This window comes from Xenopus tropicalis, chromosome 5 (genome assembly GCF_000004195.4).
Source record: "Xenopus tropicalis strain Nigerian chromosome 5, UCB_Xtro_10.0, whole genome shotgun sequence".
Taxonomy (NCBI): domain Eukaryota; kingdom Metazoa; phylum Chordata; class Amphibia; order Anura; family Pipidae; genus Xenopus; species Xenopus tropicalis.
Genome location: NC_030681.2, coordinates 94697903 through 94718119, shown reverse-complemented (window position 1 = coordinate 94718119; position 20217 = coordinate 94697903). Strand labels below are relative to the sequence as shown.

Genomic DNA, 20217 nt, shown 5'->3' with positions numbered 1-20217 from the left:
CTTCCCATTAAACAAAGAATAGTTTACAAACTCCTTCTCTTAACCTTCAAAGCCCTCCATTCCTCTGCTCCTCACTACATCTCTTCCCTGGAGTCTCCGTACTTTCCTGGCTGACTCCTTCGTTCCTCGCAGAGCAACCGTTTGGTTGCGCCCCCAACTACTACTGCTGTTTCCCACCTTAAACCCTTACACTTGGAATTCCCTCCCTGATGTCCTCCGGAGAGAATCCTCCCTCAGTCTTTTTAAAACTAAACTTAAAGACTACCTTTTGGGGCACTCACCCAGCACCTGATCTGGAAACTGGCACTTATACTGTAATGTCACCCACTGTGACCTACAGCACTTACATTTGCCCATTTGTGTCTGTTAGTTACCCCTCCCATATAGATTGTAAGCTCTACGGGGCAGGGACCTCCTTCATCTTGTGTTTCTGACTCTTATTGCAACTGTATCTTGTATTTATTTGTATTTATTGTTGTACTTTGCATTTATCCATTATCTTTAACCCTCTGTTTGTATTAATGTATTCTACTGTACAGCGCTGCGTACATAGGTAGCGCTTTATAAATAAAGATATACATACATACATACATACATAATCTCTAAAGATTTCCCTTCACATTCATTGCATGTTTTATTTTAATGTAGATATGTCTCATTATGTTTTAATGCAACCAATGTTTCTTATGTCACAAACAAAAAAACAGTTGTTGTTTCAGTTTTAGAAACTCCCAGGGCAGAAATACTGTACACATTTGATTATTTGTATTTGATAGAATAAATTCTGTAGGAGCATGATTATAGCATGGCCAAATGCTAATGTTTTAATAGGTCTTATGCCTAGTGATGGGCAAAATTTTTCGGCAGGCATCGATTTGTGACAAATTTCCACATTTCATCATTGACGTTTTTCTTTGCAAAATGGATGATAAAATAAATTTGATGTGCGCCATTTTCAACGTTTTGTGGATTTTTCCCTCTTTCGCAAATCTAAAAAAAAAATTTGCAAAATGGGACAGATTTGTTCATCACTACTTATGCCTTTAAAATGGTGTTGGTGTTCACTTTGTATCCAATTTTGTGAGATTAAAGTAAACCCAATAGCTGGAAATGCATTTTTTTCTATGATATCTACACATTTGAAATAGATGGAAGACTTTTGTGCCACAGCTTCATTGTGTATCCTGCTGCAGCAAACACAAACGGCTGGTGATTGCAACAAAGTGCTCCATTTGTGTGTGCGTCACTCCTGTGTCTCTTTCGGGAGTTTAAATCTTACTCATCTGTATCCAAGTTAAACATCTATGAAGTGCATACTGAGCTGCCCAGAGCAGGTGGAGCTTAAAGGGACACCACCTGAAAAATTACAATGTTGTATGGCAGTAATATATGTAAAAACAAAAAGTTTTCTTTTCTTTTTTTGCATTTTTCTCAGCACTTTACAACTAAAACTGGTACCAGAGTTGGTGGTTTGCCTTCCCTTATATAAATATGTGCAAATAAAATGTACATGCTAATTTGCAACTCTGTAATTCATTTAGATGTGTGCTACAAAATAGGGGTTTTGCAGCTATAAAAGTATGAAGGAATGAGATAGCAACTAAATAATATATATTTCACTACCCCTTTCTCTTTCTTAATGTGCTGAAATCTATACAGTGTATGTATAATTATGGGGTCACCACCTCAATTGCTTAAGCATCAAAATGCACACCTCCTTGTGGCAACAATCTGCTAAAGCAACCAAAACACAATAATGAACAAATACTGTGTAGGACACAGATAATAGTCTCAATTTAAAGAGCCCCTTGAAAAAAAAATTGTAATTCATCTTTATTATTTAAAATGTTTCATTTTGAAGCTACAGACTTTTTCTATTTGGCTGCCTGTCAAGCCCTGGTCTGGGAAACACCCTACAGAGATTTGGGAGAACTTTAGCAGCACTGATCCACAGCTTATATGGTCTATAGCTTATAAACCAAACATTTAAAGTTATTTAAAAAATGTATTTTTCTTACAGGGGCTGTTCAAATTCAGACTGTTGTCTGAAGGTGAACATCTCCTTTAAATTTCAGGGCCCTATTTATCAAGGAATGAAATACTATGGTTTTTTTTATTATTATTTTTGCCTGCTTCACATTATTCCAAATGTCCATAGCACACCCAGAGGTTACTCTACACTTAAAATGACATGGTTAAGGAGAAAAAAATATTGAGATTTTTGCAAAAATACAAGTATATAAATATGTATTAATTAAACCCAAAATGAGATATACATTGATAATACAGCATATAATTCCTCTGTGAAGAATCGATATACATTTTAAATGTGACTGGTTTTACAGTTCGGTTTATTTATAAATGAGAAAGAGTTAATAAATAACAAAGTTACTCTTGTTCTGAAGATGCTGTGGGCTTCCCCAAGGGATGCAGTCACATATTATTTACTTGGGCCTAAGTTGGGCTTAGGTCAGGCTTCATCTATATTCCTTTTTATTTGAATACAGTTTTAAACCATCTATTTTCTCAGTAAATGTTAATTATACCTTTATGGACCACTAACAATTATAGAGGTTGGCAGTGGTACCTACAATAGAATAAAATATAGGAATGTTGCCAGTTATACTAGACAGTTAGGAGACCTGCAGGAGGATAATCCCACACTGTGGTTTTTACATTCTGATTGGCTTGTTAGAGATGTAGTGTTATACAGCCTTTGTTAGTGCGCCAAAATGTGTGCATTTCCCCCACAGATAATAATTTGTGCATACATCTAGCATGCCACTAATTATAATAGAAAAAATTGCAATCCCATATGCATAGGTAACTCCTCAAATGTCTTTCCAAGCTCACCCTCTTGCCCTTTACATTCCTTTCTGTCTTTTTCTATTCTGCTTTCTTTTGCCGCTCTCATTTCAATGAATGATATGATTCCTTTGCAATGAACCTTGTGTAAAAGCTACAAAGAAAGACATAACAATAGTTGAAGCTATGAAATGGAATTTCAAAAGTGCATATTGTCACTTTGATTGATGAATCTGTTGTGCCTTTTTATTTGATATTCAGTCAGCATGTTATCATGCTAATTATATCAAGGGAATGAAAATTACTAAGTAAAATCCATAAGGCACAGTGTAATAAACACATAAACGGCATAAAAATTTGCAAAGATTACAACGCATTTTCTCAGGGTAATACAGTAAAACCTTCATTTTACATACCCTGATTTTAAGTTTCCCTCATTTTACAAAATGTATTTGAGGTCCCACCAATATATAATGCATGATGCGGTTTCCTGAAATAACACTATTTTTTAATGTTATCGAAACTTTAATTCAAGGGGGGAGAATTATCAAAATACCCAAATTCTTTTTGATCTTTCTCATCGCATTTTGCACTTGAAATATTAAGAAAGTGTGAATTTCTCTTTTTTTTTTTCCCTTTCACAGGTATTTATTATTTGTCCCTTGATTTTTAAGGGAGTGAAATTGTTCAAGAAATTTCTTTTTGCATGGCGCAAAGTTTTGAGTTGGGTTGAGTAAGTGCAGATAAAGATTTTCATTCAAACAAAGATAAATCACCCATTGGTTTAAATTAATCTCAGCATGTTTTTGGTCTGAATTAATCTCAGCAGGTTTAGCTCCTCAGTGTTTCAGTAAAAAAAAATTGCTGGCTATATTTTTTTCCAAGACTGTATAAAATGATCAGGTGGACCTTTGATAAATAGGCCTGTGGTCTATAAGGAAACATAAGTGGAGTTTTTTTTATGACCATGAGATGGAAACAGAGCCATAAATTAGTAACCTGTGGACAGTGATTTGCAGTGTAAATGCCTCTTGGTATATTATATCATGGGAATTAATTGATATGTCCACTAAACTCAGTTCTTATCTCATTTAATTAAATATGTTTAACAGCCAATACTGAGAGACCCAAAGTATCAAGCAAGTATACAATTGCTTGTATTTTCCTTTATTTATTGGGCAGCTTGCAAAGAATGTTATGGGAGGAATCCATCTTCCCATCTACATCTTGCTAATTAAAGGTAGAATGTGATTAGAGTTATACAGTAGCAAAAGGGTAATTCAAAGTATTTGGAGTAAGCATTTTAATTGGACCCTACAACCATAAAAGAGGATGAAAGCATAATTTTGCCTCGTTATAGATCCCTGGTATAGCCTAACCTTGAGTATGCACTGCTATTTTGGGCCCTATTCTTAAGATGGATATAAAAGAGCTGGACAGACTGCAGGGGGTGCAAATATATGAGGAAATACTATCAAGGATGTGGTTGTTTTCTTTGAAGAAAATGTACATATAACAGCAGAAACAGACCACAGTTAGAGCAGTGGGGTTGTGGATTATCCTGCTGGGTGATGTTGAGATATCAGATTCTATTAATGCCTTTAAGAGTGGCTTGGATGACTTCTTGAATAAGATACACAAGGCTATGGTAATCTAAAGATGTACAGTTAGTTTAGTATAGGTACAGGTGTAGGTTCTGTTATCCAGAAATCTCCATTTCAAGGGAAAGCCAGCTTCCATAGACTCCATTTTTAAGAAATGAACTGTTCAAATCAAAAATGATTTCCTTTTTCTGTGTAGTAATAAAACCATATCCTGTACTTGAACAAAACCAAGATATTATTAATCTGTATTGGAGGCAAAACAATCCTATTGGGTTTATTTAAGGTTTAAATATTTTTAGCAGCCTTAAGATTAAGATTCAAATTAGTATTCTGGGCAGCAGAATATACCTGTACATGTATCTATATTTTTTTATATAGGTATTTTTTTATATTCTAGTATATTTTCTTCTGGGTCTATGTATAGCATAGGCAGTCATTACATTTGTACTGACTGGCTATGGATATATATTTGCTGCCTAATATAGTGACTATGATCATTATTCTTAAAGGGATACAGTCATGATTTTTATGGTGTACTATTTATTTCTATATTACACTGTTTACATAGCAAAAATGTAATTCTACTGTTTAAAATTTTATACTTGAACTAACAAATATATTTTTAGTTCTAATACTGGTGTGTAGGTGCATTGTGCCTGAGTCTTAGGGAGTCAAAAGGAGCCAGTGCTACACATTACAACTGCTTTCAGATAACCTATTGTTTCTCCTACTCCCATGTAACTGGAGGAGTCCCAAGCCGGACTTGGATTCCTTACTATTGAGTGCTGTTCTGATATCTCCTGGGAACTGCTATCTTGCTACCTTCCCATTGCTCTTCCCATGACACTGTTCCTTTAAAAATAAAAAGGCTTTGCACTGGCCTTTTATTTAGGAGTAAAATGCATACAAGGAATGCATATTTTCAAAATAATTTTCACCAAGTGACAGGCAACTGTGATATAACATACCTCCAAAATATCGAAGTTAAACAAAAGTCAACAAACTCATTTCCAGAGTATCTCTGAGCTTGCATAACTCACAAGGTCTTTTCTATCTTATGTCCTTTTAGAGTGATTTACAGCACATAAGTCATACTTGTGGTATAGTCATGCTGTTTATTCTACTCCCTGTTTCTGGCAATTCCTCAAGTACTGTAACTATTACTGTACATTTAATTAATTATTTGCATGGCTAGAATAAAAATAAGCAACACACATTTAAAAAATGACAACCTACAATATCACATTACTAATAAAATCAGTCATTTTGTAATATTAAAAAAAAATGGTTAATACTATAAAATTTCATAATGAATTTTTGTTTTTTTTTTCTTTGAGGGCCTGTTTGGGTAAGGCTGTATGAAATGTATACATGTAACATGAAGCTAGAAATAAGCAAACCACTGGCAATTCAATTCACAATTTGATTTAGATTGTTATATCAGAATAATGCAAGCTTCATAAAAGGCTGAATCCCATTGTGTGAACTTGTATACAAATAATTTCAGCACTCTGAAAATTCCAAATCATTATTAACAATTCAACATTTAATCAAACTGATTTGCAAATTTATATATGGAGCTTGTTGGCTATAGCATAAGGATTAGTAAATTTCTGTTATATGTATTGATAACAGGGTTCCCTGATTAAAAAGATGCTGTAGGAGACAGATTTCTACACCATACTGTTTTGATATTGTACTTGTCTAAAATTTAGTTATGTACTGCTTTCTGATTTCCAATTACATGTAATGACTACTTGGATTAGTCCTTTCCCTGTTTCACGAAACATAAAAAATTAAATTCACAAAATCTTCTTAAAGTAATGTAAGGGCTACTCTTGAGGCTTTGAGTGCTGCATTATCACTAACCACTGCTAGATATGCTTGTCACCACAAGTGGCAATTTACCATGATTTATACATGACAAAGTATAAAAAATGTAGGTATTTAGGTGTTATATTACAATAACTATGCCTAACTTTTTTGGCAGAAGTGTTGAGTACAGGGGTGACCCCAACATTTTGTGTTTTCTCACTGGTAGTCCACAAGAGTCCCAGGTTAGTGAGGAAACTCATTTAATGTGTGAAGGTAGCGCCCAGAAGGCAGGCCTTATTTTTATGATTTGTTTTGTATGCTGAAATTGGCACCTCTGTGTAAATAAATTGCCTAAAAGCTAAGAAAGTGTCTGTTGTTGATCCCGCTAGTTTACATCCTTTACAAAGGTAAACTAAATAGAAAATGTAAGTGTTTCATTATAATGTATGTAAATAGAGGTATGAATAGGGCTTACATATGAAGGGCATTGTGCAAAGCAAAACTGGACAATTCGTGGTCAGGCAAGTGATTGCAGAAAAGAAAATAAGTGAGTTCCTTAAAGGAGAAGGGAAGACTAGTAAAGAGTTAATCTCAAGCTGCAGGCATACCTTCAGTTGTCTCAATAGTGCCCTTAAGTCTCCCCATATTTCACCTTTTCAGAAGATCTGAAGCCAAACAGGAAGAAAAAACGCTGAGCTGTGTAAAGAAAGTTCCCATAATGCCTCGCTCCTGCACAGACATGCAGACCAAACTGAACATGCTCAGTTGGTAAGACTATGAATCAGCTTCCTGCTGATTCACTACATAAACCCTTGTGAATGCATAATTTTTGTTTGCGAAAAAATTACTTGTTTGTTTTAAATATTGTTTGGCAGCAAGCTAAATTAACTGGATGCTGAAAAACTGGGTAAAGAATCAAGGAACCCATCCATAATGCTGTCCCATTGTACTCTTGTGTTTTCTACAGAAGCTAATGCAATAACACAAGCAAGAAAATTCACCAAAGAGAACAAAACTTCATTATAAATGCTAAAGAAGTCACCAAATGCGAATTCTGATTATTAACACAGTGGGGCCTATTTATTTTGCTGTGTAAAATGAAATTCCCAGAAAAAATGGTGTAAAAATCTGTGTAAAATTTATGGAGACGTTTGCTGTCCAAATGCCAGATTTTACACTGTTATTTTACATAGGTTCCAGCAGAAGAAAAACACGTAAAAAATATGCTCATTTTAGACCATTTTTTAGGTGGGAAGACTGCAATTAATGCTTAAAGAAGGTTGGATATTTATGATGAATACAAATAAATAATCTTTTGCTTTTATATATAGATATTTGACCAATCACCCAATCCCAACCCTACATAGTAAAGTGCAGATAATTTGTGTACTATATTTATTTTGCAACTCTCTATCTCTATTATAAATAAAAAAGAGTCTATGTAATAATAAAAAAATAATAATTCAATGGCACACCCCAACATAAACTCCTGCACACACACCCAGGCACACACAAATGTGTCCAATAGCAATTTGATTGTAACTAGTTCACGGTTATGTACTTTGTTCTCCTAGTTACATGGCTGAAACAGCTCAGGCAGAACACTCAATATTAAGTTAATTAGGTTTTTCAAGTTGTTATGGGAACACAAATTGAAAACAAGTTACCTGGCTTTATTTTTTTGAATTGCTATGGCAATATATTATTCCTTATGAAAATGTACTATTCAGTCATAACAAGCACTTAAAAAGTATTATAACACTTTAAGAAGGTGATAACCTTTTAAAGAGATACTGACACCAGAAATTAAACCTTTTTTTTACATATATCATAACATTGTCTTTGCATGACCTTCATTTTTGCCATAAAAGTATTTGCCCAATGCTTTTATATTACCTGTCTCATCCCCCATGTTCCCCTATAAGGGGGCTGCCATATTTGTCCAGCAGGAGGCCGTTAGCATTAGAAGCTATAACTGACAGGCTGAGAAGGGACAGTCAGGTTGGCAAAACAGTCAGGTTTGGGAAATTCAAGTTACAATTATTTACAAAAGCAAATCTCTCAGCGAAAATCAATCAACATGATCTATAGGCAACTTTTTATGTACATTCATATTTTGAGCAGTCATTTTTTAGTGTCAGTATCACTTTAAGCATATTAAATGAGCAATATACTGGGTTTTCAACTGTAATTACAAAATCTAAACTCTCTCTCATCCATAAAAAAAAAATTAAACACAGATTACTCCACAAGACCTATGGCACTATTGGCAGTAGTCTGCTATTGAGCTGTATCCACCTTGATTGTTGACACAAATTTGATAATAAGATACGTTGCATTTTAGAAAGATTATATAAAGAAGGGCCATCCACTGGTGTGGATTAAAGTGGGTACTTCAGCCTAGAGAAACAGAAGAAATCAAATGATCAGTGGGCATGGATTATTAAAGCTTATAACCTAGTAGTGGTAGGTAGCAAAACAATTATGTAAAAACACCATAAATTATTTACATAAGTTTTTCTCTAAACTCACACGAATTGGAGAATTCGAAAAACAAGTTCTTGAAGTGCAGCTCTTTGCTGCATCTTACATTTTGCACAGTAGTTCCAGTTATATTCAGTAATCTTAATTGTCATTTTAATGCTATGTAGCTCACTCTGACTCATGAGTTGTGTGCTATGTTTAATTTAAAGATAAGGTTAACCTTCTATTTATATCACATTTCTGTATGCTTATCCTGACACCTCACAACTAGTGTTCTGACAGGGTCATGTCCCATCACCAATTATTGTTTTTGTTGGCTATGATACCAGGGTATAAAATACAGTAGCTGTTTTAGAGCGCTGTATTCTACATAAAGGAACATCCTTTAGCAAAATCAGTGTTTTTTGTTGCTTAAGACTTTGCATACAAAGAGGAAAATGAATTCTTAGCCATATAATAGATTTTAAGCTTGAATTTTAGTTATACTTGATAGATAAATGTGGATTGTTGGTGCATATCTTATAATAAAACATGTTGCAACACAAAAAAAGTTGTGTTTACAATTTGTAAATGGAGTTGCCAGTTTGCCTTTGGGGAAATCTGGTAAATGCCAGTTGGCAACATATGAAAACCTAAATAAACATTGGTGTCATTTTAGAGTAATTCTTTTTAATTTCATCAAATTAAAAACAAAAAATATGCTAAGGCCATACAAACCAAAAGTGCATACTTGTGTACTGTTGTACAGGTATGGAATATCTTATCCAGAAACCCGTTCAATCAAGAATCAAGAAAGCTCAAAATTACTTGAAGGCCATCTCCCATTTTTAAGGAAATAATTATTCTAATTATTACTTCCGTGTACTTAATGGTAATTATGCTGTATAAATCCATATAAATGGTAAAACAATCCTGCATGTATGGTGGTCCATATTACAAAAAAAATCCCAGGCCCTAAACCAGTGATCCCCAACCATTGGCTCGGGAGCAACATGTTGCTCAACAACCCGTTGAATGTTGCCCCAAGTGGCCTCAAAGCAGGTTCTTATTTTTGAATTTCTGACTTAGAAGCAAGTTTTGGAGGCATAAAGACCATGTTTACTGCCAAACAGAGCCTCCTGTAGTCTGTCAGTAAACATTGGGCTCCAACTAACCAATGAGAGCCCTTATTGGTCACCCTGTAAAAACTTGTAAACTGTTTTTTATATTTAAATGTTGCTCGCTGATAATAAAAAAAGTTTGGGGACCTCTGCCCTAAGCATTCAGATTAATAGTCAGCGAGACAAACTTTCTTTACATTACACAAACCGAAAAGGGTGAGGGTGGTGAATGTCCTGTCAGTGCAAAATATAACATATCAAGGAAAACAAACTAGTGATATGCTTATTCATAGCTTATGATTTTTTTAGGTATTAGCTATTCAGCTGCAATCCAATGACAGATTGGTAGCCACAATATTGTTACTCTGCTGACTGTTCAAGATCACTAATACATGATAAGACATCTATAGAGTTCAGGATTGGTTTGAACCTCAGCACTTTTCTCAGGATAACTCATAATACCATGAGATTTTTAAGTTCTGGGCAGTTGAAAGTTTTATTAAATTCGGAATATTCAAATTAGGGTTCAGAATTGGTCTCCTAACTTCTACTGTTAGTGGCTGTTTGTTTCCTGAGTCATGGGTATAATGAAACAGAGTATTCCAGTTAGCTTTGCAGCCTTCGGTGGCAAAAATGGAAAGAATCCCCCTGGAAACTGTATCTTCTGACTTTTCTGTATTAAGGCATCTGTGATGAGAGCTGGGAATTTCACAAAGCTTCAACAACAAAGCATGCTAGCTGCATATTAATATAGCAGCACAGTTGGATTATTAAGCTGATGGCAGAACTGACAGATCCACCTGTGCTTTTGATTGATTTGCTGTGTGGATATTCAGAACCATGCAATATTGGTGAGGCCTGGGGGCATATGTAAGAAACCATGCTGTAGTGAACTATTCCTGGATGAGACAGGTAGCTTTATATTAACACAGAATTTAGCTTCAGAACAACAGACAACCTGCATATATGACAGGAGGTAATGTCATAAAAATAACTATGTTTGCAGTAGGACTAATAACCCATAGCAACCAATTAGCAAATACTGTTCACCCATTTAAAAGCAAACATTCAATTATTTGCAGGGGTTACTAGCCCCGGTGCAAAATGTGCAAGAGTAATGCAGAGTAAGCAGTCACTTGGCAAATGCCATAGTAGTACATTTGAAAATAGTCTGCATTTTTAATGTTAAAAGGGTAGTTCATCTTAAAATATACTATTATTATAATGAAGAAAAGGCTTTTCTAATACAGGTATGGGATCCGTTATCTGGAAACCCGTTATCCAGAAAGTTCCGAATTACGGAAAGCCTGTCTCCCATTGACTCCATTATAAGCAAGTAATTCTAATTGTTAAAAATGATTTCCTTTATCTCTGTAATAATAAAACAGAACCTTGTTCTTGATATCAACTAAGATATAAATAATCCTTATTGGATGCAAAATAATCCTATTGGGTTTAATTAATGTTTTATTGATTTTTTAGTAGACTTAAGGTATGGAGATCCAAATTACAGAAAGATCCCTTATCCGGAAAACCCTTGGTCCCAAGCATTCTCGATAATGGGTCCTATACCTGTATTATGAACAGACTTTTTATTTTTTGTGGTTGCCTGGGTCAGTAACCTTAACAACTGGATAGTATTTCAACTTGCTAGATGGAAGAAGGCATACCATTAAAATAACAAAAAAAATTAAGATCAATTGAAATGAATCAACCTATAACACATTTAAAGTTAAACTTATCTCAACATCCCCTTTTAATTGGACTGTGAGCTAATGGCAGATACATCATGATTTATGTACCAACTATTATAGAAACAGAGAACAATACAAACTAGAAAGGGAAGTCTGAGAACAAACTTTGTTGGTTTAAAAAACGTGAAGTTACTGAATGAAATCTGATCTGTTGTTGGCCCCGCCCACTTTTTCTAACCTTGGACCACAGTTATATAGTAAAAACCACTGTGCAAAGTTTGGGGACCCTGGTTTTAATAGTGTCTAAATGGCAGCAACTGGAATTTCCCCACTGAAAGTCAACAAGTGACATCTGATTGGCGGTTGGTGGCTCCATCCACTTACACCATACACTTCACCATTGTGACCCTGGTGTTAACACTGTGAGAATGGCAGCAGGTTGAATTTCCCCATTGAAAATCAAAGGGTAAAATCTGATTGGCTGTTGGTGGCTCCACCCACATTTTCTGACTCTGAACCTCAGTTACTCGGTGATTAGCTCTGCAAAGTTTGGGGACCCTGGTGTTATTACTGTGAGAATGGCAGCAGGTTGGATTTCCCCATTTAAAGTCAATAGGTAAAATCTGATTGGCTGTTGGTGGCTGTGCCCACTTTTTCTAACCTTGAACCGCAATTACCTGGAGCCTAACTCTGCAAAAGGTTGGGACCCTGGTGTTCTTACTGTGAGAATGGCAGCAGGTTGAATTTTTGCGAAGTCAATAGGTAAAAAATGTTTACAGTGTGGAGAGTTTGGGTGTTGTACCCCTTAAACTGTAGGAGGAGTAGCATTTAGAAAATGGGGGGCGCTAAGAATAATAATAATAATAATAAGCGGAAGAATAAGCTGAAGTCGAAGAACAATATGTGGGGTTTTTCAACCCAACATAATATATACTATGATTGCAATTGATAGAACATGTAATATATTACTCTTTGACAATAAAGTTCCATACATTCAGGATGATTTTTTTTTCTAATCCTTTGTGACCTATTTCAGTAGACTTCCTTACCAAGAAAAGTCATTAAATCAAAAGTTCTACTTCATATTCTAATATACCAATAGTCAAAAAGTAATCTAAGTGAAGTATGACTCATTTATGAGAGCAATGTAGAGTGAAGGGAACCAAGGCAGTTTAAATGAATATCGGCTAATAAATAGGTGTTAGAAAGTAGAGGAGGTAGAGGCCATTAATCTTTAAGAGATTACTGAAAGGATATATTACATTTGTATTTTGAAATTACATTTTCTCTCTGGTAGCATTCTTACTCTCAAGTCCATTTTATTTTTCTCTCTGTTTAATCATTGAAATAAGTGTTTTAATTGGATTTTTTAATAAATGATTTCATTTTGGCCTTAGTTTAAAATGATATATTTTATTGAACTGTACAGTGAATTGCCATTCAGATTAGGAATAGAGGCATTTCACTTACACAGGATGGGGCCTGGTCTGGACAGAGATGGTAGGGCAAAGACAAGAGGGTGAAAGATAGTGGTGGACACATAGACATTTTGGAGGGAAGAAGGGAGTGAGGGAAAAATTTTTTAAATCTATTGTTTTGCTATTTTAATGCGGGACATTATTAACTTTCTATATACTCCTGTTACCTTAAACCTGCTACAAGGCAACACCTTTAATCCTTTAGTTTTGCACAAATACTGGATTACATGGATGCAGTGAGCCTATTGGTAGTAAAACCAAGTCGCTAGATTAAGTTAATGTAAACATTTAACAGTTTTGAGACTTAAGCAGAGAAAAAGGACGATACATTTAAAAATTATGGAAAAAGACCAAAAGAATCAAGAGCTTGATCCTGCACCACACTAAAAGGATAAAACTGAAACATGTAATAGGTGAAACATTAAACTGCTTACTTCCATAGGTTACAAACTGAAATGTTTGGTTGTTTTTTCTTATGTTTGGTTGATTTGATTCTTAAAAACTGAATAGAATAAAAAATGAATGAATTTGTATTCACTCCTCGTTGGGTCTAAAAACTCTTCAAAATTTTTTTTATAAAAACTCAAACATGAATGGAAAAAAATCACAACTCTGATTAACTTCTACATTAACTTGCAAGGTTTTTCTAATTTTTTGTGCTAAAGCCACAAAAAAGACCATTGACTTTTTGTGTAAAATAAAACCAAAAACAAACTGCAATTGACCTGAAAATATTTTGTGGGAGAAAAAAAAAGCAGGAAAACAACCCTCACTTGACTTCAATGCAGTTTGTATAGAAACAATGCAGTGAAAAAATGTCCTTTGACTTCATCACTAATCAACTACTTTATTCAGTGCCCTGCAGTTATGCTCTTCTACAGGCATCTTGATGCTATCAATATATCTATTTAGCTACTTTTTGTGGTATAGTGTAGGCGTTTGTTGAGGGATCGATTTGGGAGAAACACAGTGATACGCATTTCTTTTGTGTTTAGATGAACTTCAAAATGGTTTAAAAATTATGTTAGAAGATGTGTCTCAGCAGCATTTTTTTCTGAAATATAAAATAGGGTGTACTAAAGCAGTTGCAGCTTCCATATAATAGCAATAGTAAATAATGTGTCTACTTCCAATGTCCTGAAAAATGAATGCCGAATATAATACATGTCATGGTCCACAGGCTTTGATAACTGACAGAATGGAAGTGGTAGACAGAAGTAGTAGAGAAAGCCTAGGTAATGTTAAGTTCCAGTGTTGTTAGTAAAAAAAATTGATGTACCTATTGTCTTTAATGGATATTGGCAGCTTTGAGCTTCTGTTAAAAATGAAGGAAACTATGTAAATATATTAAAATCTTGATCTCTACTTGAAACTGGATAAAATCAAAACTAAATTTTTTTTATCTCAAACTTTAATGAATTAATTTATAATTATAAACAGGGGTCTTACAATAATTTTTTTTAAAAAGGGTTACAGAGTAAAAATAGGATTAGAGGGTCTTAATCATAAGAGCTTACAATCTAAAGGGCTATGATACATTTGAAACAAGAATATGGAAATATTTGTGATTTATGATAATTTAATGTTTGATTAGTCAAGATACTTTAAATAAGCTTCCCTAAACAGGTGAATCTTTAGGAAAGTTTGGAAGATAGGGGAGAGTCTGTAAAGAGTTACAGAGACAGAAAACCTTGAGAGAAGTCATGCAGTCAGGAATAGGATGAAGTGATAAGATAGAGGCTAGGGTCAGAAGCAAAGCATAGGTTGCATTAAGGAGTGTATTTTGAGATCAGCTAGGGAAGGGCTTCATTGTTAATGGTCTTAAATGTGAGTGTTAGATATTTGAACTTAATTTGAGAGGAGATTGGGGGCCAAAGAGGGATATGCATAGGGGAGCAACTGTTGTGGAGTAATGAGATAGACCAATAAGTCTAGCAACAACGTTTAGAACAGATTGGAGTTGTGAAAAGCGGTATGTTGCAAGAAGTAAGTTCGTGCAAAAAGTAAGTTGCAGTAGTCAAGGCGGGAAATAATAAGAAACTGAATAAGCGTTTTAGTTATAGTTTAGTTCTAAACAAATGTAAGGTTTATTCAGCCAATGTTGCACAGAGGAATACAACAATATTTGGTAAATATTTCGATATGCAGTCTAAAAGTCAGATGGGAGTTAAAGATAATTCTTAAGTAAAGAGCCTGTTGGTTGATTGAGATGTGACTAAGTGAAACTTGAAGGACAAGGGAAGATGTTGGAGGAAATATAATGAGTTCTTTTTCAGAGGGATTCAGTTCCAGTGACATCCAGGAGTAGATAGCAGACAGGCAGCCTGTAACTTTGAAAAGGACATTAGGAGAGAGGTCAGGAGTAGATAGATAAAGTTGGGTGCCATCAACATAAAGCGAAAAGGTGTTATTGAAGTCCAAATGACTGAATACGTTTTACTAGAGCAGTAGTATTGAGTCAAAACAGCATGGGCTTAAGACAAAGCCTTGAGGAACTCCAACAGAGAGAGGAAATGAGGTGGAGGTGTAAAGTTAGAGATGGAAACTTTAAAGGAAAAGTCAGAAAAATAAGATATGAACCAAGAAAAATTGCAGTGTCACAAATGCCAGCTGAGTACAGAATGTTTAGGAGGAATGAGTGGTCAAAGGCTGGGGAGAGATACAGCACTGACTGTTCAGCCTATCATTCATACTTCCAGACCTGCCCCATGTCTGTTATTGGACCTACAACCCATCTCCCTTTGGCTGGAAACAATCCAACACTAGCACAAATAAGCTTTAAATAGAAGCATGTTTATTTGAGGGGAAGTAAAACTAAACACATTTTTCAAAAACTATAAGAAATATGTAATAAAGGCTATGTTCTATGTGATAGTTATCATTTAATTATTAAGAAATCATAAAGAAGACAATTGCAAGGTAAGCAAAAATGAAAGCAAGCTGAGAAACTTTGATTAACGATATCTATATCTCATAGCTTAGAACAGATACCTTCTATGTTTCCCTTTGGGGCACGATTTCACTATGATTCATATTCTCAAAAGGCATACAAAGCCTTAAATATGTCATAGAGGTTTTATTCTAAATCAAACAAATCATACTGAAAAGGACAACATAAAACAAACTCAGCACTTTTCAAGCCACAACAATAAAAATCCTGTACAAAAATCTAAATTCAGTATTGGTTTTTTTTTAAATTTATCATCTTGTGTATATTATACAGATGACATTTCCAGGTGGAAAATTAAAATCTGTCTGTCTCTTTTTTCTATTGCTTTGTTAAAAAACCAAAAGAACAAAACTAATGTCTTAGTAATGTCCATCCAACATCAGGTTTTAGTCTGGTGGGTACTCAATACATTAATGGAATGCACCACAACTTTATTTAGTGACAATCATCCTAACATGCAATAAAATATCATATAATTAGATGGTTTTGTTTCTAGCTAGTTAGATGGGCAAAATAGATCCTCTCCATTCATCTGTGTTTAATGGTATTAAGGCAAATTGTACAAATTCTGAGAATATCCACCTCTTTGAAAAAGCAGAGATTGTTAATATCAGAATGATCTGAGCTACATCTAGAAATACACGGTTTCTTGTACACTATACAATGTCTTGAAGCACCTTTCTTCTCCAATACACTGATGCACAGTCACTTGAAATCTTCCTCCTACATCCTCTTACTGTTTTTCCTGCTTTTACTGGCTGCTGGAAATGTTTCTTACTTATAGTCAACCTTGTTATTCTTTCCCTTTGCTCAAAACATCATCCTCTACAGTGCCTAAACTTATTCAGATTCCAACTCTCTTCTTCTTGCCCTCTGTTTTCTTGTGCCCTTTCAAGCAGGATAGGGTGCTCTCATCCTATCCTGTATATATTACTGTAACCTGCTACTAACAGGTACCCTATTTTTACCCACTACAGTCTGTATTAAAGTCTGCTGCTAGAATTCTCATTCTCTCACTCAAGACAGTAAAGGCCCCTCTGCTGCTAAAGTCTTTCTTATAACCTTCAAAGCCATTCATTTTTCTCTACTTGGTCACAACACCCACTGCCACTGCTGTTTCCAGCCTTAAACCTTTCTGCCTTGCTGCTCCTTACAATACCATCCCTGAATACCTCTGTAGAGAATCTTGCCTCAGTGTCTTAAACTCAAAATAAAATCTAAAATAAATCAGATTGTCTTGTGCTAGCACTTACAATACATTCATGCATACTTTGCTGAAAAGCTTTTGGCTGTTTTTTAAAAATAATTCCTTGAAATTTGCCAATGAAAATTGAAAAATTCTGAAAAATGTGCCAAAAATCAAGCATACTGTTTACTCAAGGAAAAATAAAATGATGTTTTATCAATTCATTTAATTTACTGACAAGTTTCAAACCTTTTCAAAGCCATCAACACAGGTTATCAAGGTGAGATATGGATGGAAAATGTGACAAATTAGACAATTTTCATCTTTATGCACATAATACTCCATATGACTTGAACTGTCAATAGTATCTTTCATTGCCCTGGCTCTAATGCAATTTGTTTATGAACTCGGCTGATGCTAAGGATTTGTTCAAAGACTTAAAAAATCAATAGATCATTCACAGGAGATTTTCATTTTCCATTTTTATAGAGAGTAACAGCCTACATGACTAAAAACAATATCAAAAGTACATTTTGCATTAGTAATGATTATTATAATGGTTTGCTGATTGATTACATTTATCTATTTTAATATCTGAAGATATGCACTTAACACATTTTGCATGTTTTGAGAACTTTCTTATAAGTTTTAAATGGAAGTTATGTAGCACTTACATAAAATATTCAGTTTATATGTTTACTACTAAGCATATTTTTTTTAAAGAAAGCAAAATACACAGTATAAGGCATTAGCAATATTTTATGCTTATTTTATTAAAAGAATATAAAAAGACTGCAGTCAATGCTAACTAATTAAAATGAAACCCAGAACCTTTTAAACCATTTTGCTATCCCATATACCTGTTGCATGTGTGGATTAACCCTTTACAGATACATTGCCTCCCTGCCTGTAAAACTCCACCCTCATTTATGGTAAATGCCTTCCTAGAGTTTGCCTTTTTCCCCAATTAATAACGTTGGAATCAGCCATGCTGTTAAAATACAGGCCAGGTGGCAACGCTACTGGGTACATAGTGTGGATAAGTGGGGATGAAAGTCTTGATTGCTTATTTAGCTCAAGGGGACCCTAAATTTAGTTTTTTACAGGTTTCAGTGATTTGTGGCCATGCACATAAGAGCAAGATATTTATTTAGCTTAAGGTTTATGCACTCCCATTTACTAATCAATAGGACCAGCAAACACTATCTTCAAATGCTGTAAGATTTTAAAATTGTACGTTTTAAAATATCAACAGAAGTCTTTTCACATTGAGTCACTGAGCAGAACCTTTGTAAAGGGGTTTCAGGAGGCTTTGAGTGTGGATTTTTGTGTGTGTACCAGTATTTGCTGAAATAATGACTAAACAAATGGGAATTCAATTGCTCGCCCCTGTATTGATTGAAAATGCTCTCATGAGGCAGAATTGAGTTGTGTTTGTTATATAATAACGAAAATCCTCATTCTGAATTCTTAAAGGCATTTGTTTATAATAGGTTTGCATAATCTTAATGTTATGTAAATTCAATGGATCAATATATGATTTAACATTTTAAATGTTCAGATAATCTCTTTCCCTTTCTACTAAAACTATTTATATGGGTACTATTGATGTGCGATTGGCCTGAAACCCACTGGTATGAGAGGTTTGGGTTAAAATTTGGGCAACCATTGTGGGTTTGGCTCAGTCTGGGAAAGTACACTCTTCCACTGCTCCCAAAGATTTCCTGTCTTGGAACCAGTGGTATGTGCAAAAGTAGGTTATGGAGCAGGAAGACACAGGTACAAGTTGGGTGTGGGTCCTAAATTGGCAACATTTTGCAGGTTAGGTTTGGGCGTGGCTAAGGTGTTTGTGGGTTTGGGTCAAATGTGGGTTGAGTTTGTTATATGGAGTGGGAAGACACAGGTACAGGTTGGGCACAGGTCCTACAATGGCAACATTATGTGGGTTGGGGTAAGGTGGGGGTTAAGGTTTTGTGGTTTAGGGTCAGATGGTAGTTGAGTTTTTCCTGACCCTCACATCACTAATCTATCAGGCATTCTACTGGACATTAATCATCATATATTTTTATAATTTGGTCCACAGCTGGGGTAAATTTGAATAGAGGACAGTACAGCATTAAAAAATATCTTGCATGTGTCTTAACATTGTTCATGAAAAAACAATTGAGGAATAGTACAATATATAAAAAATATAAGTGTATATATATAAAAGTAGAATGTGTTGTGAAGCATGTTCCACAGTAGTAATATACAATGATGGGTTTACATATGCAAGAAAAATAAATGCTCATGTATTGATGTCTGGTAAAATTTATTGTCAACAAGATTTAATACATTTGTCATTTACAAACCATTTTTCATTTGGCATACTGTTGCATTTAGTTAAGAAATTTGACATAAATGCATCAACATTTAGAATAGCTGTGTGTGTTGATTTGAAGTAGAATCAATGGGATCACCCAGTGACGTTTTCAAGGGTGATCTATATTTTAAAATGTAAATCAAAAAATGAGAATTCATTTGACCTAACAAAGTCCTTATTTTTGCCACTGCATGTTGCTAATTTGCTGTTATATATCCCTACCTTCTGTATAAATAAATGCCCCCAGGCAATGCTGCCTTAAATCAGCTGCTCCCAAAAGCCTCACAGAAAAAAAAAAAATCATGCTGTATAGAAATGGTGCCACACTTTTGAATCTGAGGAATAAGGGTAATAGCACACAGGGCAATACTGAGCACTTTAAGTGCCATAAAGTGGCCTTGAAGTGCCAGAATTTGCACTCATATGACTTACAGGATGATTCCTCATTTATCAACACTTTCTTGACTGTAAGGAAACTTTTCCTCAGTGTCAGGAAAATGTTTAACAAACACATTTCTCAGTGCAGAGAAGTAAATTGGCAGAATGTGTTCAGCTGCTTTATGGAGTGTTAGCAGCAGTGCTGAGATGTAACACCTCTATAAATGGTTAATCTTAGCAGCAAATTGCAAGTGTGGTTTAAGGATTCAGGCTCCTTTTTTCTGTGCTTAAATGAATCGTTCCAGCATGGAAAACAAATTAATCACTGCAGCATTTTGATCAGCTTCACAAACCTCTGAAC

General features: G+C 34.8%; 1 long non-coding RNA gene across 2 annotated transcripts in view; it reads left to right on the top strand.

Moving 5' to 3' along the window:
• Positions 1-20217, top strand: part of LOC108647684 — a 126917-nt gene that overhangs the window by 63121 nt on the left and 43579 nt on the right. Inside the window, exon 4 of one of the 2 annotated variants that reach the window (XR_004222793.1) lies at positions 7192-8004. The exons of the other annotated variant lie outside the window; for it this stretch is intronic. This is a non-coding gene — a long non-coding RNA (uncharacterized LOC108647684). Of the gene's footprint in view, positions 1-7191; positions 8005-20217 lie in introns of those variants that run through there. 2 annotated transcript variants of the gene reach the window in all.